The 24,289-nt window shown below is 37.6% G+C and overlaps 4 non-coding genes across 4 annotated transcripts; all 4 read right to left on the bottom strand.

The window, feature by feature from the left end:
• Positions 1 to 5,643: 5,643 nt before the first annotated feature.
• Positions 5,644 to 5,762, bottom strand: LOC132128111 (5S ribosomal RNA). The gene has a single exon (XR_009427824.1). It is a non-coding gene; the product is annotated as a 5S ribosomal RNA (ribosomal RNA).
• An 84-nt stretch (positions 5,763 to 5,846) lies between these two features.
• On the bottom strand, positions 5,847 to 5,965 carry LOC132128162 (5S ribosomal RNA). Its single transcript, XR_009427872.1, has one exon. It is a non-coding gene; the product is annotated as a 5S ribosomal RNA (ribosomal RNA).
• Positions 5,966 to 7,914: 1,949 nt separating this feature from the next.
• Positions 7,915 to 8,033, bottom strand: LOC132128112 (5S ribosomal RNA). The gene has a single exon (XR_009427825.1). It is a non-coding gene; the product is annotated as a 5S ribosomal RNA (ribosomal RNA).
• A 1,801-nt stretch (positions 8,034 to 9,834) lies between these two features.
• LOC132128078 (5S ribosomal RNA) lies at positions 9,835 to 9,953 on the bottom strand. The gene has a single exon (XR_009427792.1). It is a non-coding gene; the product is annotated as a 5S ribosomal RNA (ribosomal RNA).
• Positions 9,954 to 24,289: the final 14,336 nt, after the last annotated feature.

The raw sequence follows: 24,289 nt of genomic DNA on the forward strand, positions 1-24,289 counted from the left end.
ATTTTTCCCAATCCTCACACCCAAAATCTTCAAACTCTCTTCTTCTTTAAAAGGATAAAATTTTTGAATTTTTTCAATTTTTCCTATACTCATAATAACCGTTTTTTGTTGATTTATCTTAGCTCCAGAACCTTTACAGTATTTTTCTATTATGTCCATTGCTTTAACTACACTAGCCACATCTTGCACTATTATAGTCGTATCATCCGCATATTGATATACTTTCTGCAACTCTCTATTTTCTTCTGTGTTTATTCCTCTAATTTCTTTCTCTTCCGTTATTGCCAACCCTAATGCCTCTGCCACTAAACTGTACAGCAAAGCTGATAATGGACAACCTTGTCTAATAGATCTAGTTAATTTAAAGGTCTCTGTTAAAAATCCATTGCACTTTACTTGACTTTTGGAATCTTTATATAAAATCTTCAACCACTTAATAAAATTTTCACCAAAACCAAACTGTTGTAAAATTCTAAACAAATACTCATGTTCGACACGATCAAAAGCCTTTTCTAAATCAAGACTTATTACATATCCACTTTTTTTTTCAGAGATCATGTAACTTACAACATCTCTTATACTACTAATAGTATCTGTAATATCTCTTCCTGGTATTGCATATGCCTGGTTTGTTCGTATTATATTTGGTAAAATTTTCTTCAATCTGTTAGCTAAAATCTTTGATAATATTTTAAAATCTGTATTTAACATAGTTATTGGTCTATAATTTTTTAGATCTGCAATGTCCCCTTTTCTTTTATAAATTAATTTTACTAATCCTATCCCCATAAAATAACTGGTTTCTTCCTTTTTAAAAATTTCATCATACACATCTTTTAAAATTGGTGTCATTACATTTCTAAAAACCTTATAAAATTCACTTGGAAGACCATCTTTTCCTGGACTTTTACCATTATTTAACTGCATGATTGCTTCATCTATTTCTTCTTTTTCAATTCCCCTTTCACATAAATTTTTATCACCATTATCTTTCTTTATTTTAATTTTCCCTACCAAAAATTCAATTTCTTCTCTACCCACTCCTTCCCTTTTAAACAAATTTTCATAATAATCTTTTATTTCTTTTAAAACTTCTTCTTTTTCTTTTACCTTTCCTCCTCCTTTTCCTATTAATTCTTTAATCATTCCTGCTCTCTGTCTGTTTTTTTCCATATTAAAAAAGAACCTTGTACATTTTTCACCTTCCACTAAGTATTTTGCTTTACTTCTTATCATTGCTCCTTTATATTTTTTTTCTTCTATATCCTTTATTTTTTCCTCCAACATTACGGTTTTCTGTAAATTGACAACCTCTTTACTCAGCTCATCTCTTAATTCTATTCTTATTTCTTTTTCTTTTCTTTTTTTAATTTTCTGTATTATTTTACTATGTTCTCTTGCACATTTTCCAATGTCATATTTTAAATTATCCCACCAAAATCTTTTTTCATCCTTATACATCTGATTTCCTTTTTCCTTCTTTATTAATACCTCTATTTGTTCCTTAAAATTCTCATCTTTTAAAATCTCAGTGTTTAACATCCATATTCCAGGCCCTCTTTTAAAATCATTCATATCAACTTGTATACATACAACTTTATGATCACTTAACATTGTTTCCTTATAATATATAGTATCTATTAACTTCAACATTTCCCTATAACTAATCAAGAAATCTATTCTACTTCGGCATATAAAATTCTTCACCACCTGTTGCCTTGAGAATTCTCGTATCCCCTCGTTTCTTTCTCTCCATACATCCACTAAGTTATTTTCTTCCATTAGACTTTTTAATTCCTTCCTTCCACTATCAGATTTAAAAACCATCCCATCTGCAATATCCATCTTGCTAAACGTAGTGTTAAAATCCCCCATAATTAAAATGTTCTCCCATTTCACAATAATATCTTTTAGTTTCTTAAAAAATAACACCTTTTCTTTTTCTACCACAGGTGCATGAATATTACACAGAATTATACTTGTCTCTCCCTCCATCATTTTCACTATCAAACACTTTCCTTGCATATCATCATAAACCACTTGTGCTTTTTCACACACACCCTTTTTAATTAAAAATGCTACTCCCCTACCTAGCCTCCCATCACCATTACTATAAAATATATCACCTTTCCATTTTTTTATAAAACTTTCCATTAATTCATCCCTCCAATTTGTTTCTTGAACCACTAAAACATTTGATCTACTACACAAAAGTTTCAACTTTTCAAATTTCCCTTTTTCTAGTAACCCTCTTACATTAAGTGTTGCAATTTTCAAAAACATAATACATAGCAAAGTACATATTATTCTAAACATTCATCAACTTTTCCCAACTGCATTAATACCTCAAAACTATTCTCACCATAGTCTCTTATTTTAAATACTTTCTCTTTCAGTTCTTTTTTTTTAATTATATGTCTCTTTTGTACATTCTCTAAATTTGGTTTTACCTTTAGTTGTCTTCTTCTTGTTATTGTAACCTTTTCCCAGTCATTTTTGTTGTCTTCTTTTCTTCCTTGCGTTGCTTTCTCTATCATTTGCATTTCCTGCCTTTCCTTTTCCTCCTCTCTTGTTTGTTTCAAGATTTCCGTTTGTATTCCATGTCCTTCTTCCTCTTGCTCTCTTTCTATTTCACAGTACTTCTGTTCCTCCTCTGCATCTTCTCCTATTTGATTCTCTTCTTCTTCCTCAGTCTGTTCTGTTTGTTCATCCTCCTTTTCGTCGTCCACATCCTGTGATTTCTCCATTTCATCTACTTGCTCATATTCTTTATCTGTTTCAGTATCCTCTTCAATCCAGCATTCACATTTCACCAGTACTTTACGACACTCCGGGCATCTTACAGCATCACATTCCCTTGAAAAATGTCCCTTTTCACCACAATCTCGACAGCTAAAGTCTGGACAGTCCTTCAAAATGTGTCCCGGTTTCATACACAATCTACAGATCTTCATTTGACGATCATGTATGATCCTAAAATATTGCACTCCCTCTGCAGTATCAAATCTCGTGCTGTAAGGCAGTGATAACACCTCCTTAGGGAATTTTACACGGACATATCTTGTTCCATCTGTGATTGTAGTGTCTGGATAGTACCTTCTTCTTATTGCAGATGTAACTTTAACTCCCCATGTTCTCAATTTTGCCGTTATTTCTTCATCCGTTACATAAGCTGGTAAGTGCATGAATGAAACAACACACTCTCTCTCTTGAAGATTCCTCACTTCACACACAATTCCTTTTACTGTTAGTCCATCCTTTAAAACTTCACATGCTTCTTCATCCGTTACTGTTACCTCATACTCATTATTTAATCTTGGTCTTACCGCTAACACTTTACTCAGTCCAACTTTTTCAATCAACGCTTTTATCACATCCTCCACCCTTCGATCTCTTACTTCTGTAGTATTAACAATTACTGTTGCCTCCTTTGAGTAATACTTTTGTTGTTCATTGTCTTTCAACTCATTCCTTTGTCTTCTCACCTCACTTGTCTCTGTTGATTTTCTTTGCTTTATTCTTTCTCCAGTATCTTTTTGAAGTTCTTTACTGTTGCTTTTTTCCTCAGCCATTTCTTTGCCATCGCCATGTTGTTCCTCCATAATCAAACTTTTAAGAGCTTTAAAGCTCCTTTGGCCCTAAGCAGTAAATTGTGCTCAGGGCCCTAAAAAATAAAGTAATAAAACAAACCAAGAAAAAAAATATTATATTTAACTAAATCCAATATAATATAAAACAAACCAAAACAAACACATGGGAGAGCCTTTCTCTCCCTACTGCCACCTCTTACTTCCTGGAATGTACCAACAATCACAGGTGCTCAGGTTGGTATGGCCGTAAGCGAAGGTTGCTGCAAAGAGAGGGCTATTTAAAGATCAGCCATTCTAATCGCCAGTACATTATATAAGTAGGAAAGAAAACCCAAAAGCTTAAAGCACCTGGTATTCCCAGGCGGTCTCTCATCCAAGTACTAACCAGACCTAAACCTGCTAAGATTCAGAGATTGGGCATTGACTCTTTTTTTTTTTTTTGCAAGATTATTATATACTTAGTGAAAAATTTCCAAAAAGCTTAAAGCACCTGGTATTCCCAAGCGGTCTCTGATCCAAGTATTAACCAGACCTAAACCTGCTAAGATTCAGAGATTGGGCATTGACTCTTTTTTTTTTTTTTTGCAAGATTATTACATACTTAGTGAAAAATTTCCAAAAAGCTTAAAGCACCTGCTATTCCAAGGCAGTCTCCAATCCAAGTACTAACCAGGCCCAAACCTGCTAATATTCAGAGATTGGGCAGTCACTTTTTTTTTTTTTTTTTTTTGCAAGATTATTATATACTTAGTGAAAAATTTCCAAAAAACTTAAAGCACCTTGCTATTCCAAGGCGGTCTCTCATCCAAGTACTAACCAGGCCCAAACCTGCTAAGATTCAGAGATTGGGCATTGACTCTTTTTTTTTTTTGCAAGATTATTATATACTTAGTGAAAAATTTCCAAAAAGCTTGAAGCACCTGGTATTCCCAGGCGGTCTCTGATCCAAGTACTAACCTGACCTAAACCTGCTAAGATTCAGAGATTGGGCATTGACTTTTTTTTTTTTTTTTTGCAAGATTATTATATACTTAGTGAAAAATTTCCAAAAAGCTTAAAGCACCTGGTATTCCCAGGCGGTATCTGATCCAAGTATTAACCAGACCTAAACCTGCTAAGATTCAGAGATTGGGCATTGACTCTTTTTTTTTTTTTTTGCAAGATTATTACATACTTAGTGAAAAATTTCCAAAAAGCTTAAAGCACCTGCTATTCCAAGGCAGTCTCCAATCCAAGTACTAACCAGGCCCAAACCTGCTAATATTCAGAGATCGGGCAATGACACTATTTTATTTTCTTTGGCAAGATTATTATATAATTACTGAAAAATTTCCAAAAAGCTTAAAGCACCTGGTATTCCCAGGCGGTCTCTGATCCAAGTACTAACCAGACCTAAACCTGCCAAGATTCAGAGATTGGGCATTGACTCTTTTTATTTATTTTTTTTGCAAGATTACTATATACTTAGTGAAAAATTTCCAAAAAGCTTAAAGCACCTGGTATTCCCAGGCGGTCTCTGATCTAAGCACTAACGAGACCTAAACCTGCTAAGATTCAGAGATCGGGCATTGACTCTTTTTTTTTTGCAAGACTATTATATACTTAGTGAAAAATTTCCAAAAAGCTTAAAGCACCTGGTATTCCCAGGCGGTCTCTCATCCAAGTACCAACCAGACCTAAACCTGCTAAGATTCAGAGATTGGGCATTGACTCTTTTTATCTTTATTTTTTTCAAGATTACTATATACTTAGTGAAAAATTTCCAAAAAGCTTAAAGCACCTGGTATTCCCAGGCGGTCTCTGATCTAAGTACTAACGAGACCTAAACCTGCTAAGATTCAGAGATCGGCATTGACTCTTTTTTTTTTGCAAGATTATTATATACTTAGTGAAAAATTTCCAAAAAGCTTAAAGCACCTTGCTATTCCAAGGCGGTCTCCCATCCAAGTACTAACCAGGCCCAAACCTGCTAATTTTCAGAGATCGGGCATTGACTAAATTTTTTTTAATTTTTTTGCAAAATTATTCAATACTTAGTGAAAAATTTCCAAAAAGCTTACAGCACCTGGTACTCCCAGGCGGTCTCCCATCCAAGTACTAACCAGGCCCAAACCTGCTTAGCTTCCGAGATCAGACGAAATCAGGCATAGCCAGGTTGGTATGGCCGTAAGCGAAGTTTGCTGCAAAGAGAGGGCTATTTAAAGATCAGCCATTCTAATCGCCAGTACATTATATAAGTAGGGAAGAAAACCCAAAAGCTTACAGCACCTAGTATTCCCAGGCGGTCTCCCATCCAAGTACTAACCAGGCCCAACCCTGCTTAGCTTCCGAGATCAGACGAGATCAGGCATAGCCAGGTTGGTATGGCTGTAAGCGAAGGTTGCTGCAAAGAGAGGGCTATTTAAAGATCAGCCATTCTAATCGCCAGTACATTATATAAGTAGGAAAGAAAACCCAAAAGCTTAAAGCACCTGGTATTCCCAGGCGGTCTCTCATCCAAGTACTAACCAGACGTAAACCTGCTAAGACTCAGAGATTGGGCATTGACTCTTTTTTTTTTTTTTTTGCAAGATAATTATATACTTAGTGAAAAATTTCCAAAAAGCTTAAAGCACCTGGTATTCCCAGGCGGTCTCTGATCCAAGTACTAACCAGACCTAAACCTGCTAAGATTCAGAGATCGGGCATTGACTCTTTTTTTTTTTTGCAAGATTATTACATACTTAGTGAAAAATTTTCAAAAAGCTTAAAGCACCTTGCTATTCCAAGGCGGTCTCTCATCCAAGTACTAACCAGACCTAAACCTGCTAAGATTCAGAGATTGGGCATTGACTCTTTTTTTTTTTTTTTTTTTGCAAGATTATTACAGACTTCGTGAAAAATTTCCAAAAAGCTTAAAGCACCTGCTATTCCAAGACAGTCTTCCATCAAAGTACTAACCAGGCCCAAACCTGCTAATATTCAGAGATTGGGCATTGACTCTTTTTTTTTTTTTTTGCAAGATTATTACAGACTTCGTGAAAAATTTCCAAAAAGCTTAAAGCACCTGCTATTCCAAGGCAGTCTCCAATCCAAGTACTAACCAGGCCCAAACCTGCTAATATTCAGAGATCGGGCAATGACACTATTTTTTTTTCTTTGGCAAGATTATTATATAATTACTGAAAAATTTCCAAAAAGCTTAAAGCACCTGGTATTCCCAGGCGGTCTCTGATCCAAGTACTAACCAGACCTAAACCTGCTAAGATTCAGAGATCGGGCATTGACTCTTTTTTTTTTTTGCAAGATTATTATATACTTAGTGAAAAATTTCCAATAAGCCTAAAGCACCTGGAATTCCCAGGCGGTCTCTGATCCAAGTACTAACCGGACCTAAACCTGCTAAGATTCAGAGATTGGGCATTGACTATATATTTTTTTATTTTTTTGCAAGATTATTACATACTTCGTGAAAAATTTCCAAAAAGCTTAAAGCACCTGCTATTCCAAGGCAGTCTTCCATCCAAGTACTAACCAGGCCCAAACCTGCTAAGATTCAGAGATTGGGCATTGACTCTTTTTTTTTTTTTTTTGCAAGATTATTATATACTTAGTGAAAAATTTCCAAAAAGCTTAAAGCACCTTGCTATTCCAAGGCGGTCTCTCATCAAAGTACTAACCAGACCTAAACCTGCTAAGATTCAGAGATTGGGCATTAACTCTTTTTTTTTTTTTTGCAAGATTATTACATACTTAGTGAAAAATTTCCAAAAAGCTTAAAGCACCTGCTATTCCAAGGCAGTCTCCAATCCAAGTACTAACCAGGCCCAAACCTGCTAATATTCAGAGATTGGCCATTGACTCTTTTTTTTTTTTGCAAGATTATTATATACTTAGTGAAAATTTTCCAAAAAGCTTAAACCACCTTGCTATTCCAAGGCGGTCTCCCATCCAAGTACTAACCAGGCCCAAACCTGCTAATATTCAGAGATCGGGCAATGACACTATTTTTTTTTCTTTGGCAAGATTATTATATAATTACTGAAAAATTTCCAAAAAGCTTAAAGCACCTGGTATTCCCAGGCGGTCTCTCATCCAAGTACCAACCAGACCTAAACCTGCTAAGATTCAGAGATTGGGCATTGACTCATTTTTTTTGTTGCAAGATTATTATATACTTAGTGAAAAATTTCCAAAAAGCTTAAAGCACCTGGTATTCCCAGGCGGTCTCTGATCCAAGTACTAACCAGACCTAAACCTGCTAAGATTCAGAGATCGGGCATTGACTAAATTTTTTTTAATTTTTTTGCAAAATTATTCAATACTTAGTGAAAAATTTCCAAAAAGCTTACAGCACCTGGTACTCCCAGGCGGTCTCCCATCCAAGTACTAACCAGGCCCAAACCTGCTTAGCTTCCGAGATCAGACGAAATCAGGCATAGCCAGGTTGGTATGGCCGTAAGCGAAGTTTGCTGCAAAGAGAGGGCTATTTAAAGATCAGCCATTCTAATCGCCAGTACATTATATAAGTAGGAAAGAAAACCCAAAAGCTTAAAGCACCTGGTATTCCCAGGCGGTCTCTCATCCAAGTACTAACCAGACGTAAACCTGCTAAGACTCAGAGATTGGGCATTGACTCTTTTTTTTTTTTTTTGCAAGATAATTATATACTTAGTGAAAAATTTCCAAAAAGCTTAAAGCACCTGGTATTCCCAGGCGGTCTCTGATCCAAGTACTAACCAGACCTAAACCTGCTAAGATTCAGAGATCGGGCATTGACTCTTTTTTTTTTTTTGCAAGATTATTATATACTTAGTGAAAAATTTCCAAAAAGTTTAAAGCACCTTGCTATTCCAAGGCGGTCTCTCATCCAAGTACTAACCAGACCTAAACCTGCTAAGATTCAGAGATTGGGCATTGACTATTTATTTTTTTATTTTTTTGCAAGATTATTACATCCTTCGTGAAAAATTTCCAAAAAGCTTAAAGCACCTGCTATTCCAAGGCAGTCTTCCATCCAAGTACTAACCAGGCCCAAACCTGCTAAGATTCAGAGATTGGGCATTGACTCTTTTTTTTTTTTTTTGCAAGATTATTATATACTTAGTGAAAAATTTCCAAAAAGCTTAAAGCACCTTGCTATTCCAAGGCGGTCTCTCATCAAAGTACTAACCAGACCTAAACCTGCTAAGATTCAGAGATTGGGCATTGACTCTTTTTTTTTTTTTTGCAAGATTATTACATACTTAGTGAAAAATTTCCAAAAAGCTTAAAGCACCTGCTATTCCAAGGCAGTCTTCCATCCAAGTACTAACCAGGCCCAAACCTGCTAAGATTCAGAGATTGGGCATTGACTCTTTTTTTTTTTTTTGCAAGATTATTATATACTTAGTGAAAAATTTCCAAAAAGCTTAAAGCACCTTGCTATTCCAAGGCGGTCTCTCATCAAAGTACTAACCAGACCTAAACCTGCTAAGATTCAGAGATTGGGCATTGACTCTTTTTTTTTTTTTTTTGCAAGATTATTACATACTTAGTGAAAAATTTCCAAAAAGCTTAAAGCACCTGCTATTCCAAGGCAGTCTCCAATCCAAGTACTAACCAGGCCCAAACCTGCTAATATTCAGAGATTGGCCATTGACTCTTTTTTTTTTTTGCAAGATTATTATATACTTAGTGAAAATTTTCCAAAAAGCTTAAACCACCTTGCTATTCCAAGGCGGTCTCCCATCCAAGTACTAACCAGGCCCAAACCTGCTAATATTCAGAGATCGGGCAATGACACTATTTTTTTTTCTTTGGCAAGATTATTATATAATTAATGAAAAATTTCCAAAAAGCTTAAAGCACCTGGTATTCCCAGGCGGTCTCTCATCCAAGTACCAACCAGACCTAAACCTGCTAAGATTCAGAGATTGGGCATTGACTCTTTTTTTTTGTTGCAAGATTATTATATACTTAGTGAAAAATTTCCAAAAAGCTTAAAGCACCTGGTATTCCCAGGCGGTCTCTGATCCAAGTACTAACCAGACCTAAACCTGCTAAGATTCAGAGATCGGGCATTGACTCTTTTTTTTTTGGCAAGATTATTATATGCTTAGTGAAAAATTTCCAAAAAGCTTAAAGCACCTTGCTATTCCAAGGCGGTTTCCCATCCAAGTACTAACCAGGCCCAAACCTGCTAATATTCAGAGATCGGGCATTGACTCTATTTTTTTTATTTTTTTTGCAAAATTATTAAAAACTTAGTGAAAAATTTCCAAAAAGCTTACAGCACCTGGTACTCCCAGGCGGTCTCCCATCCAAGTACTAACCAGGCCCAAACCTACTTAGCTTCCGAGATCAGATGAGATCAGGCATAGCCAGGTTGGTATGGCCGTAAGCGAAGGTTGCTGCAAAGAGAGGGCTATTTAAAGATCAGCCATTCTAATCTCCAGTACATAATATAAGTAGGGAAGAAAACCCAAAAGCTTACAGCACCTGGTATTCCCAGGCGGTCTCCCATCCAAGTACTAACCAGGCCCAACCCTGCTTAGCTTCCGAGATCAGACGAGATCAGGCATAGCTTTTTTTTTTTTTTTTTTTTTTAGCTTTTTTTTTTTTATTGAAAGTCCTATTTCCTTTTAAAACAGTTTTTTAACATTTTTTTTTTCTAAAGAAGACTCAAATCAATATTACAAGCATAATAACATACATTTTTAGAACAATCTAAATCACATTTTGGCAATAATACATTAAAATGAAAAAATGTCATTTCAAGGAATGGATTCCCTTGTACAAAATTTTTTACAAACACTTCTTTTTCATCTTTCATATTATAGTATTCAAACAGAACATTTAGAATAAAACACATCTTTATCCTAAAAAGTTTGCACACAGGTATTTCTGTCTTCTTTTGTTTGACCATATTTCTTCTGCTCCATATAACAAACCTTGCAATGTTTAAGATGAAATTTAAAAAACACTCATTCTTGACATTACCTTTAAAACCAAATAAAAACATTGTTTCCCATTCTTCATTAAGATATTTGTCTTCAACTCCCAATTTACTTGCCATTTGTTTTAATTTTTTTATAAAACATTGTAACTCTGTACATTTAAAGAAAAGGTGCAGCACTCCTTCATCTTCCCTGTTGCATACCTTACATCTTGCATTGCTTTCCAGACCAATTTTGCACAGTCTCATTTCACTTAGTAAACAATTGTGTCTTAAAATGTAATCAAAATTTTCTAAAATTGGACTTTTCCACCAATCTCTCAGATTCTGCCATATATTTTTTCTTTCCATGCTTGGAAATATTCTTTGCCAATATTGTTCTGCTTTTGGTGTTATAAAAACATCTTTACATAAACAAGAATAAAACATTTTTAATATACCATCTTTAAAGTCATATTGTTTATCATTGATTTTAAAAGCAACCATCATTCTATCACTACAATTTGTTTGCATTTTTCCTTCTAAAATATTTATCCATTCTTTCGGTATTACCTCTTTCAATTTTTTAAATTGATTTTCTAAGACTGTTTTACTTTCATCCTCATAATTTTCTACAATTGCATCACTTATTACTTGCACAGGTACAAAACCAGGTATCACTTCATACATGATATCTTTTATTTGCTTTATGCCCGCATTAAACCATTTTTTATAAAAAAAGGTATGATGTCCCCTTTTAATTGTATTATTTAAAAACAGTGGTTGTCTTAAAATCTCTTCCTTGCTTAAAGACATACAAACAACATTCTTTCTAAATTCACCCCATGCTTTTACAACTTCTTTATAAAACTCTGGAATTCCATTCATCATGTTTTCTTTTAGTTTCATCCATAGAACATCATCTCCCATTTTTCCACATTTATCTAAAAAATATTTCATTACTCCCTTCCAAGCATATTTTCCATCTTTCCAATATTTATTAACAATTTTAATTCTTATACTTTTCATCCTTATGAATGGATCTATTAGACCTAGCCCTCCTTCCTCCACCTTTCCAATTAAAGTGTCATAAGCAATTTTTGCTGTTTTTCCTTTCCATAAAAAGTTTAAAACAATAGATTTAATTTTTTTATATATCCACAAAGGCAAGCTCACAGAACTCAGCACATACCACATTTTTGATAAAAACAAAGAATTGATAACTAAAACTTTACCTTTTAAAAACAAATTTCTTAATTTCCAGAAATCCAATCTCTTTTCCATTCCTTTTAAAACCTCCTCCCATAATGCATCCCTTATTTCATTTTCATTTTCACCAACCCTTATACCTAAAATTTTCATATTCCTCTTCTCTTCCTTAAATTGTATTTTATTCGAAACATCATTCGTTAATCCAACTCTCATGTATGTTGTTTTTTCTTTATTAACTTTTGCCCCTGTTCCTTTACAATATCTTTCTAAAATGCCCATTGCTAAATCTATACTTTTAATATCTTTTAAAATCAATGTTGTGTCGTCTGCATATTGAAACACTTTATGTTCTGATTCAGTTTCTTTTATCCATATTCCTTTTATGTTCTTTTCCTGGTCTATTGCCAGTCCTAAAGCTTCAGATACTAACGTGTATAATAATGCTGACATAGGGCACCCCTGTCTGATCGATCTTGTTATTTTAAAATCTTCAGTTAAAAACCCATTTACTTTTACACAACTAGTTATATCTGTATATAAAGATTTTATCCAATTTAAAAAATTCTCCCCAAACCCAAATCTCTCCATTACATCTATCAAATATTTGTGTTCAACTCTATCAAATGCTTTTTCCAAATCCACACTTATTATATATCCTGTTTCTTTTTTCTCCTTCATGTACCATATTAGATCTCTTATATTGTTGATAACATCAGTGATATCTCTTTTTAGAACAGCATATGCTTGATTCGTTGTAATTATATTTGGTACTACTAATTTCAATCGATTTGCTAAAATTTTAGCTAATATTTTATAATCTGTATTTAACATACTTAGTGGTCTGTAATTTTTTAAATCTCCCTTATCTCCTTTTCTCTTGTAAATTATTTTCACCATTCCTTTCTTCATACTATTAGTTAAATTTCCTTTCCTGAAAATATCTGTATATACTTCATTTAAAATTGGACATAAAACACCCTTAAAAACCTTATAAAATTCAGCTGATAATCCATCTATTCCTGGACATTTACCATTTTTCAATTGATCAATTGCTGTTCCTATTTCTAATTCCGTAATCCCACTCTCACACATTTCTTTGTCTTCCTCTTTAACTTTAACATTTATTTTTCTTAATAAAAATTCCTCATCTTCTAAAACCACCTCATTTTCGGTAAATAAATCTTTATAGAATCTTTTAATTTCTCCTAAAATTCCTTCTTTATCTTCTACAGATTTCCCATCTTGTATTTTAAAACTTGTTATTATATCCGCTCTCTGTCTTGTTTTTTCCAGTTCATAGAAATATTTTGTACTCCTTTCTCCCTCTACAATGTCTTTTGCCCTGCTTCTGATTATTGCTCCTTTGCACTTTTCTTCTTCAATTTTCCTTAATTCTTCCTGTAATTCTATTATCTTATCTATATCATGCACATTTACTTTCCTCATCTCTTCATCCCACTCTTTTTTTATCTTTATTTCTTTCATTCTTTTCGCTTTCTGTATTTTTTTAGAATATTCTATTGAGAATTTTTTTAATCTACTCTTTAAAATGTCCCACCAAAAACCTTTTTCCATTTCATACATTCCATCATTAATACTATTAATTATTATGCTCTCTATTTCCATTTTGTACACTTCCATTTTTAGCAGTTATGTATTTAATATCCATACCCCTGGCCCTTTATTAGTCTCAGTAAAATTCATTGTTATCCATAAAAAATCATGATCACTTTCACTATAATTTTTATATAAAGCCTTCGTGACATAATGTACTTCTTCTTTCTTGCATAAAAATAAGTCTATTCTACTTTGTTTTAGAATGTTATCAACAATTTGTCTTCTTGAATATTCTCTTTTCATACCATTCATCTCTCTCCACACATCCACCATATTATTTTTCTCCATTATATTATATAGTTCATTCCTCCCTCTATCTCTTCTAAATTGCATTGAATCATCAATATCTATTCTCTGTATTACAGTATTAAAATCACCTAAAACAATAATGCTTTCTTGTTTTTCTATTAAATCATTCAGATCCTTATAAAAGTTATATTTCTCTCTTTCCTCATTAGGTGCATGTATGTTACACACTTTCATTTCTTTTCCATTACACAAGAATTTGACTATTATTATTCTTCCATTTGTGTCTTTGTAGTCTACATCAACTTTTTCAAATACCCCTTTTTTTTATTAAAATAGCTACCCCTCTTTTCCTTCCTATATCACAATTACTATACATTTCTCCATTCCACAATTTTCTAATTTCATCACTTATTTTATCTTCCCACCTTGTTTCTTGTAGACATAAAACATCACACTTTTTTGTCAGACACATCAATCTCTCAAACTTTTGACTTTGGGATAAGCCTCTAGCATTAAGTGAAACAATACTTAGAGAGCTCATTAAAAAGGAAAAAACAGGATAAACCAATAACCACCACTCAATTAGTTTCATTGTCTTTAAAGAAAACATGTCTTGCTTCCCCCATTTCCACTTTCCTCCTTTCCTTCAGCTCTTCTCTTCTTATTTTCTGCTTTTTAAGAACCTGTTGAATGTCTACTCCACCTTTTGTTCTTGCTTTTACACCTCTATTCAGTCTTTCTATTCCTTTATTTTCCAATCCAAAAATCCTCCCCCCATTTTCCGCTTCTCTTACCTCAGGCAGTATCTTCATTCCCTTATGCTCATCCTTTTCCTTTTCTTGACCTTTTTCACAGTCCATCCCAGTCGTGTCCACTTCTTCCTTTTCCTTAGAAAAGTCTTTGTTAATCAGATTTCTTTCCTCTTTGTCTACTCCTTCTCCCATCTCCATTCCTTGTTCTCCATCCTTGTTCTTTTCTTCATTCTCATCTTTGCTGGTTTCCTCCTCTTCCTCATTGTCCTGTTCATCTTCCTCTCCTTGAGTCTGCCGCAGTGAATCATTTAAATGCTCAGTTGCAGTATCTCCCATCCCCTCCTGTACTTCCATATTTGTGTCCTCATTTACCTCATGGTCCATCTCACATCTGCATCTCATGATTGCTTTGTCGCAGCCTTGGCACCGTGGGACTTTGCAGTCCCGCGCATAATGCCCCTGCTCAAGACAGTCTCGACATTTGAATTGCGGACAGTCCTTTTTCTCATGTTCCACACTTACACAGATCCTGCATGTCTTCAATTGGTTGTCATGAATCACTCTGTAGTACTGCACTCCTTCTTCAGTCATGAACCTGGTATTATATGGCAAAGATGTCACTTCTTGTGGAAACTTTACCTTTATAAAACGTGTTCCGTCCGCCACTGTTGTCCCCGGATGATATCTCCTTCTTAGAGGCAATATGGGAGTAACTCCCCAATTCATCAATTTTTGAATAATTTCCTCATCTTCTATATAGCTGGGCAGACTCAAGAAAGATACCATTCTTTCTGTTGCACACAGTTTCCTTATCTCACATTCTTTTCCGTTAATCATGATTCCATTCAACAGTGAATCACAGTCCAACTCACTCTCCATAGTCATTTCAAATTCATTTTTATTCTTTCTTCTTAGTCCGATCAGTTTTCCAATTCCTACTTTCTCTTCAACTGATTTAATTATCATTATTACTGTTGTATTTTCTATATCTTTTACAGTCATTGTTAATGTGGCTTCTTTTCTGTATTGCCTCTGATACTTTGTTTGTTGGCTCAAGTTCTTTATCATTTGCTGTCGTTGAGATAAATCATTTCTTTTTTCTCCAACTCCTTTATTAGTTCCAGTACCTTCAGTTGTTTGTAGTTCTGTTTTTCTGTCCTGTCCATTTTTTTTTCCATCTGGTTTTCTCCTTGAAACCACCTTTGCCCATGTTTCATTCCTGCTTTCACCATTCTCGTCATTTATATTCCTTTCCATCTCGTCTGCGACATATCCTGATTCTCTGTTCCCCATCTCATTTCCTTTTGCCAGTCCGTGCCCTTTGTCAGTTAAATCCGTCATTTTGTTAAATGTAAAAGCCCAAACAGAATGAACTGTTTGGGGTAAAAAAAAAAAAAAAAAAACACTAGACACTAGGAAAGAAAACCCAAAAGCTTAAAGCACCTGGTATTCCCAGGCGGTCTCTCATCCAAGTACTAACCAGACGTAAACCTGCTAAGATTCAGAGATTGGGCATTGACTCTTTTTTTTTTTTTTTTGCAAGATTATTATATACTTAGTGAAAAATTTCCAAAAAGCTTAAAGCACCTGGTATTCCCAGGCGGTCTCTGATCCAAGTACTAACCAGACCTAAACCTGCTAAGATTCAGAGATCGGGCATTGACTCTTTTTTTTTTTTTTTGCAAGATTATTACAGACTTCGTGAAAAATTTCCAAAAAGCTTAAAGCACCTGCTATTCCAAGGCAGTCTTCCATCCAAGTACTAACCAGGCCCAAACCTGCTAATATTCAGAGATTGTGCATTGACTCTTTTTTTTTTTTTTGCAAGATTATTATATACTTAGTGAAAAATTTCCAAAAAGCTTAAAGCACCTTGCTATTCCAAGGCGGTCTCTCATCCAAGTACTAACCAGACCTAAACCTGCTAAGATTCAGCAATTGGTCGTCAGCCCAGCACCACTGCCCCGGATTGCAACCGGCCATGCGCCACAACCCAAGATGACCGCCAGTCCAGCACCACTGCCCAGGATGGCTACCAGCCAGGCGCCACCATCCAAGATGGCCGCCAGTCCAGCATCACTGCCCAGGATGGCTACCAGCCAAGCGCCACAGCACAAGATGGCCGCTAACCCAGCGCCAATGCCCAAATTGGCCACCGTTCCAGCGCCACAGCCCAAGATGGCCGCCAACCCAGCGCCAATGCCCAAATTGGCCACCAGTCCAGCGCCACAGTACAAGATGGCCGCCAGCCCAGCGCCAATGCCCACTTTGGCCAACGGTTCAGTGCCACAGCCCAAGATGGCCGTCAGCCTAGCGCCACAACCCCAGATGGCCGCCAGACCAGCACCACAGTACAAGATGGCCGCCTGTCCAGCGCCACAGTACAAGATGGCCGCCAGTCCAGCACCACAACCCCAGATGGCCGCCAGACCAGCACCACAGTACAAGATGGCCGCCTTTCCAGAGTCATGGCCCAAGATGGCTGCTTGCCCAGCGCCGCTGCACAGGATGAGAGTCTCAGCTGACCCTTCAGAGTCGAGTCAGGTGCCCGTGGACCCTCCAGAGTCGAGTCAGGTGCCCGTGGACCCTCCGGAGTCGAGTCAGGTGCCAGTGGACCCTCCGGAGTCGAGTCAGGTGCCAGTGGACCCTCCGGAGTCGAGTCAGGTGCCAGTGGACCCTCCGGAGTCGAGTCAGGTGCCAGTGGACCCTCCGGAGTCGAGTCAGGTGCCAGTGGACCCTCCGGAGTCGAGTCAGGTGCCAGTGGACCCTCCGGAGTCGAGTCAGGTGCCAGTGAACCCTCCGGAGTCGAGTCAGGTGCCAGTGGATCCTCCGGAGTCGAGTCAGGTGCCAGTCACCGCTGATCCTCCAGAGTCAGGGCTAGTCACCACTGATCCTCCAGAGTCAGGGCTTGTCACCGCTGATCCTCCAGAGTCGAGTCAGGTGCCAGGGAACTCTCCAGAGTCAGGGCTTATCACCGGTGACCTTCCAGAGTCAGGGCTTATCACCGGTGACCTTCCAGAGTCAGGGCTAGTCACCGATGACCCTCCAGAGTCAGGGCTAGTCACCGATGACCCTCCAGAGTCAGGGCTAGTCACCGATGACCCTCCAGAGTCAGGGCTAGTCACCGATGACCCTCCAGAGTCAGGGCTAGTCACCGATGACCTTCCAGAGTCAGGGCTAGTCACCGATGACCTTCCAGAGTCAGGGCTAGTCACCGATGACCTTCCAGAGTCAGGGCTAGTCACCGATGACCTTCCAGAGTCAGGGCTAGTCACCGATGATCTTCCAGAGCCAGGGCTAGCCACCGATGACCTTCCAGAGTCAGGGCTAGTCACCGATGACCTTCCAGAGTCAGGGCTAGTCATTGATGACCCTCCAGAGTCGAGTCGGGTTCCAGATGACCCTCCAGAGTCAAGGCTAGTCACTGTTAACCCTCCAGAGTCAGGGCTAGTCACCGCTGATGCTCCAGAGTCAGGGCTAGTCACCGTTGACCTTTCAGAGTCAAGTCAAGTCACCTTTGACCTTTCAGAGCTAAGTCAAGTCACCGGTGATCTTCAAGGACTGAGTCAAGTCACCGGTGATCTTCAAGGACTGAGTCAAGTCACCTCTGATCTTCATGAACAAAGGCAAGTCACCTCTGATCTTCATGAACAAAGGCAAGTCACCATTGATCTTCATGAGCAAATGCAAGTCACCAATGATCTTCATGAGCAGTGTCAGGCCAGCACCGATCTTCTGGAGTCCAGTAGAGACACCATGGAATTACCAGAGTCTCGTCCTCCCGTTGATCCGGCCGCACGGAAGTGGTGGGCTTCTGATCCGCCCTGGGGGCTTTGTGCATCGACCACAGGGATGTGGTGGTCTTCTGCTCCGCCCTGGAGGGCTTCCGCTTTGACCACAGGGGGGTGGTGGTCTTCTGCTCCGTCCTGGGGGCCTTCCGCCCTGACCACATGGTGGTGGTGGTCTTCTGCTCCGCCCTGGGGAACTCTGGCCTCGACCACAAGGTTGTGGTGGTCTTCTGCTCCGCCCTGGGGGGCTTCCGCTCTGACCACACGGACATGGTGGTCTTCTGCTCCGCCCTGGGGGGCTTCCGCTCTGACCACACGGGCATGGTGGTCTTCCGCTCCGCCCTGGGGGGCGCTTGCCCTGACTACACGGTTGTGGTGGTCTTCCGCTCCGCCCTGGAGGGCTCTGGCCTTGACCACAAGGGTGTGGTGGTCTTCTGCTCCGCCCTGGGGGGCTTCATGTTGTTTTTTCCTTTGGTTTTTGTGTTAATGTCTGTCCCTGTTCCTTTCTGTTAGTCTGGCCCTCCGTCCCTCCCCCTGAACCTCCTCCTGTCCTCCTCCCTCCTGGTCTTTCTGTGTTGTGTTTACATTCTGGTGCCTGTTCCCCATGTTTTTCTTTTCTGGCCCTCCGTCCCTCCCCCTGAGCCTCCACCTGTCCACCTCCCTCCTGGTCTCTGTTTTGTGTCTGTCTTGGAGCGTCTGGGAGCCGCTCCGTAGAAGGGGGGTACTGTCACAGTGTCTGGGTTGTGTTCCCTGGGGTTCCACTAGGTGTCCTCAGTTCCCACGGTGTTTATCATATTATCACTTCCTGTCTCCTTATTTGGTCACCTTCCTCCTTGTTTAGTTAATTGATTGTTCCCCACATGTCTCCTGTTTCCCCATTATCCTTTTGTGTATATAACCCGGTCTGTCTTAGTATGTGTCACGGAGTCGTGGTTTAATTCATGTCCGTCATCTTGTCATGCTCTTGCCTTGTGTCCTTGTTTGTTTATGTTTGGTTTGGTTTTGTTTGGTATCGACCTCTGCCTGGACTGTTTACCCTTTTGGATTGCCCTTAATAAAAGACTTACTCGCAATTGGTTCTATCTCCGTGCCTCATTGGATCCCTGCCGTGACAGGCTCTTGTTCAGCCTTTCCTTCTACTCTTATACCTTTTATGTCATTATCTGCTTTTATTGCTAATCCCAGTGGCTCTGCTACAAGTGAATATAGTAAAGCAGATAACGGACATCCTTGTCTAATCAATCTCGTTGTTTTAAAACATTCAGATATAAAACCATTGCATTTAATACATGTGTAAATATTAGAATAAAAAATCATAATCTTCTAAAATTATCCCCAAATCCAAACTTTTTAATTACATTAAATAAATATTCATGTTCCACTCTATCAAAGGCTTTCTCTAGATCCAAACTGATTAAATACCCCCCCTTATTTTTCTCCCTTATATAAAACATTGTATCTCTTATACTTTGAACTGTATCTAATATATCCTTGCCCTGTACTCCATATGCCTGTGTCGTGCTTATAATTTTGGGTAAAACTTTTTTCAATCGATTTGCTAAAACCTTTGCTAAAATTTTAAAATCTGTATTTAGCATAGTTAAAGGCCTATAATTCTTTAGATCATTAGGATTCCCTCTTTTTTTATAAATCATTTTAACCATTCCTATCTTCATTTTTTCACTTAATTCCTCTTTTTTAAAAATCTCATCATATACTACTTTCAAAACTGGTACTACCATCTCTCTAAAACTCTTATAAAATTCATTTGTTAATCCATCTATACCTGGGCTCTTTCCTGTAATCAATTGACTTATTGCTATATCAATTTCCTCTTCCGATATCTCTGCATCACATAAAATATTATCTTCCTCTAAAACTTTTACCTTTATTTGATTTAAACAAAACTCTTCTTCCTTCTTATCTATCCCCCTTCCCTTGAACACGTTTTCGTAAAAGCTTTTAACAGTTGATAGTATTTCTTCAGTTCCTTGTTTTTTTTCACCATTTTCATCTACCACTTCGTTTATTAAATCTGCCTTCTGTCTATTTTTTTCCAAATTAAAAAAGAACTTTGTGCTTCTTTCTCCTGCTACAACATACTTTGCTTTACTTCTAATGATAGCCCCCCTACATTTTTCATCTTCAATTTCGCTTATCTGTTGTTGTAACTTTAACACTTTCCCTAATTCTTCTCCCTTATTTTCCTCTATTCTTTGTATTTCTTTTTCCAACTCTTTTCTTATTTTCATTTCCTTACTATTTTTCACTTTTCTTAAAATTTTACAGTATTGTATCGAAGCATTCTTTATATCCCATTTCACATTATCCCACCATATTCTTTTTCCTTCTTCGTACATCTTATGCATTTTACTATTTTCTATTATTTGCTTAATTTTTTCTTTATAAGATTCATCTTTCAATATTGCTGCATTTAAAACCCAAACCCCTGCTCCTCTTTCTATTTTGGTAAAATCTAATTTAACACATAAAAAGAAATGATCACTAAGACCAACTTCTTTATAATATACACTTTTGATATGTCCCTCCATTTCCCCATTACATAAAACATAATCAATTCTACTTTGTTTTAATTCATTCATTACCATTTGTTTTCTTGAAAACTTTCTCTTTGTTCTATTTCTCTCTCTCCATACATCTATCAAATTACTTTCCTTCATTACCTTCACCAGCTCTTCTCTACCCTTCTCAGCTCTGAAAACCATTTTGCTTGCCAAATCAAATTCTGAAAAAACTGTATTAAAATCCCCTATTAAAATAACATTCTGCCATCTTTTTAGGTTAAAATTCACGTTTTTAAAAAATTCAACTTTCTCTTTTTCTTCATGTGGTGCATGTATATTATAAATGATTATATTATCTTCGTCTTTTTCTATTTTAACAGCCATGCTTTTCCCTACCCCATCGTTAAATATTACTTGTTCTTTTCCACATACCCCTCTCTTTATTAAAATTGCTACCCCACTCCCTGAATCCTCTCCTCCATTATTCACATATATATTACCATCCCATTTTGCTTGAAACCTTTCAACACTTTCATTTTTCCAATTTGTTTCTTGCAATACAATCATATCAGCTACTTTGCATAAGACCCCCATCTTTTCAAATTTATCTATATTCAACAGACCTCTAGCATTCCATGATACAATGTTTAAAAACATAATAATTAATAAATAATAATAAAAAATTAAACCAAACATTGTTTTCTTAGTCTACCTCCTCCTCCTCAACTTCCATCAGCACTTGAAATCTATTCTCAAACAAATGTTTCCCCTTACTGTGTTTTTTCCTTACAAGTCTTTTTTTTCTGGCCACATCCACGTTTGGTATTACCTTAAGGGTTCTCCTTCTTAATGTCTCCCTTCTGTCCTTTCTGTCGTCCATTTTGTCCATTTCTTTCTCCTCTTCAGTTATTTCTTGCATTCCCTCCTCCTTTTCTTTTAGTCCTTGGTCCTCCATTTCCTCCAATGCCCCTTGTGTTACTTCCCGTGATGTCAATATTCCTTTGTCCATTTCTCCTTCCAATTCCTTCTTATTTTCCACAATAGCCTCTTTATTTACAGCATCTTCTTCCCCATTCTCTCCATCATTTTGCAATTCAGTTTCTTTTGACATTGGCCCTCCTACACCTTCTGACTCTTTATTTTGAATTTCGTTCTCCATCCAACACTCACATCTTACAATCACCTTTCTGCAATCCGGGCACTTAATTGCATCGCAATCCCTTGCGTAATGACCCTGCTCATTGCACTGATGACATTTAACTTCTGGACAGTCTTTGAACACATGTCCCGGATTCATGCACAATCGACAGGTTTTAACCTGACGATCATGCATGATCCTGAAATACTGTGTTCCCTCCTCCGTATCAAACTTTGTACTGTATGGCAGGGACACTACTTCTTTAGGGAATTTCACCCTTAGGTACCTTGTACCATCCGCAATGTCTGTGCCTGGATACATTCTTCTTCTGATGTCTGAAACAGGTGTCATGCCCCAATTTTGTAATTTATTTAAAATGTCAGAGTCCTCAATATAGGCTGGCAAATGTATGAAAGAAACCACATACTCCCTTGTTTTCAGTTGTCGAATCTCACACAGTTTTCCTTTTATCATTAATCCTTCATCTAATCCATCACACACCTCCATGTTTATCAGTGTAATTTCATATTCTTTTCCTTGCCTCGGTCTGACTGCTAGAATCTTTCCTCCTCCAATCCTTTCGTTCACTGCTTTGATAATGTCCTCTGCTCTTGCATCTCTCTGATCCGCCATGTCAACAATTACCGTAGCCTCTTTAGAATAAATCTTCTTGTTATAATCCATTCGTCCTTGTCCATCTCGTTGTCCTTTATTCGTTTCTTTGTCCGTTAGCACTCGTCTTCCTCCTGCCATGTCCACTTCTTTGCCATGTAATCCATCCATTTTCCAAACAAAAGAAAAATTACTCCCCAGACAGCAAACTGCTGCTGGGAAGTGTAAAAACTATAACAAACAAAAATTTATAAGATACAAAAGAAAAAATCTTTACTCAGATAAAACAAAACAAAAAATACAAGGTGAGCCTCTCTCACCTACTGCCCACTACAAACTGCCAAGTCACTTCCTGTGTAGCTCAATAGCGCCGCCAGGTTGCTATGGCCGTAAGCGAAAACTGCTGCAAAGAGAGGGCTATTTAAAGATCAGCTACTCTAATCTCCAGTACATTATATAAGTAGGGAAGAAAACCCAAAAGCTTACAGCACCTGGAATTATTCCCAGGCAGTCTACCATCCAAGTACTAACCAGGCCCAAACCTGCTTAGCTTCCGAGATCAGACGAGATCGGGCATAGCCTTTTTTTTTTTTTTTTTATTTTTATTTTTTATTACAGTTTTTTACGATTGTTTACACACTAAAATTAAAATTTCCACACAATTAGCAAAATTTTACTCCAATGAGCAAAACACCTCCACAGATTTGCACAACATTACACACAATGTCTGCTTCACCCTTTTTGCAAAACATTACACACAGTGATTTGTAAAACTCTACACACATTTTCACACCTTAGACACAGATAAGGATTGTGAGGTTACTTCCTTGTAATTACAAAGCACTGGATTGCCAATTACCACACTATAGAAACAAATTGAATAAACACATCTACCAGGTGTGGAAGCACACATGTGCTAATTTTAAAACGCAGCACTCAGGTGTGCTATAAAAGGCAGCAGGTGAGTTCACCTATCTTCAACAAAAATGGAAGGAGTTAGAAGAAGAAGAAGAGTGAGAATGAGAGGGGGATCTCAAAGAGGAGATGTAGAGGAAGAGGAGAAGGAGGTAGAGGAAGAGGCATAGGTAGAGGAGAAGAAGGTAGAGGAAGAGGAGAAGGAGGTAGAGGAAGAGGAGAAGGAGGTAGAGGAAGACACCTAGGTAGAGGAAGAGGAGAAGGAGGTAGAGGAAGAGGAGAAGGAGGTAGAGGAAGAGGAGAAGGAGGTAGAGGAAGACACCTAGGTAGAGGAAGAGGTAGAGAAGGACTTGAAGAGGTGATAGAACCTGAACAAAGAAGACGAGGACCAAATTTGACTCGAGAAATCCGTGCAACACTTATTGACCATGTTATCAACCATGGACTGACACTAATGGAAGCTGGACAAAGAGTTCAACCAAATCTCAGCAGAAATACTGTTGCGTCAGTAATTCGGACATTTCATCGAGAAAACAGGTAAGCTAACCACACAGTATACATTGAAACTGAAGCTTGTCAGGCTACGAGAAATCCAAGCCAATATCATCAATGATGACAATATTTTCAATAACATCCAACGAGTCTCTCTGTCAACATTAGGTCGAATCCTAAAGAAAAATCAAATATACATGAAGCAACTGTATCGGGTACCATTTATACCGGGTACCAAAAAAATACTGTGCTATAGATATTGAATAGCATCCTATTTTCTTTAATGTGTTTTAGAGAGTCTTGCAAATGGATGCTGCTGAAATTCAACATGAATTTATATATGTGGATGAGGCTGGATTTAACCTTGCAAAAACAAGAAGAAGAGGGAGAAATGTAATTGGGCACAGGGCAATCACCAATGTGCCAGGGCAGCGAGGGGGTAACATCACCCTTTGCGCTGCTATCACACAAAATGGGGACCTCCACCACCATGCAAATCTGGGA

Source organism: Carassius carassius, chromosome 45 (genome assembly GCF_963082965.1).
Source record: "Carassius carassius chromosome 45, fCarCar2.1, whole genome shotgun sequence".
Taxonomy (NCBI): Eukaryota; Metazoa; Chordata; class Actinopteri; order Cypriniformes; family Cyprinidae; genus Carassius; species Carassius carassius.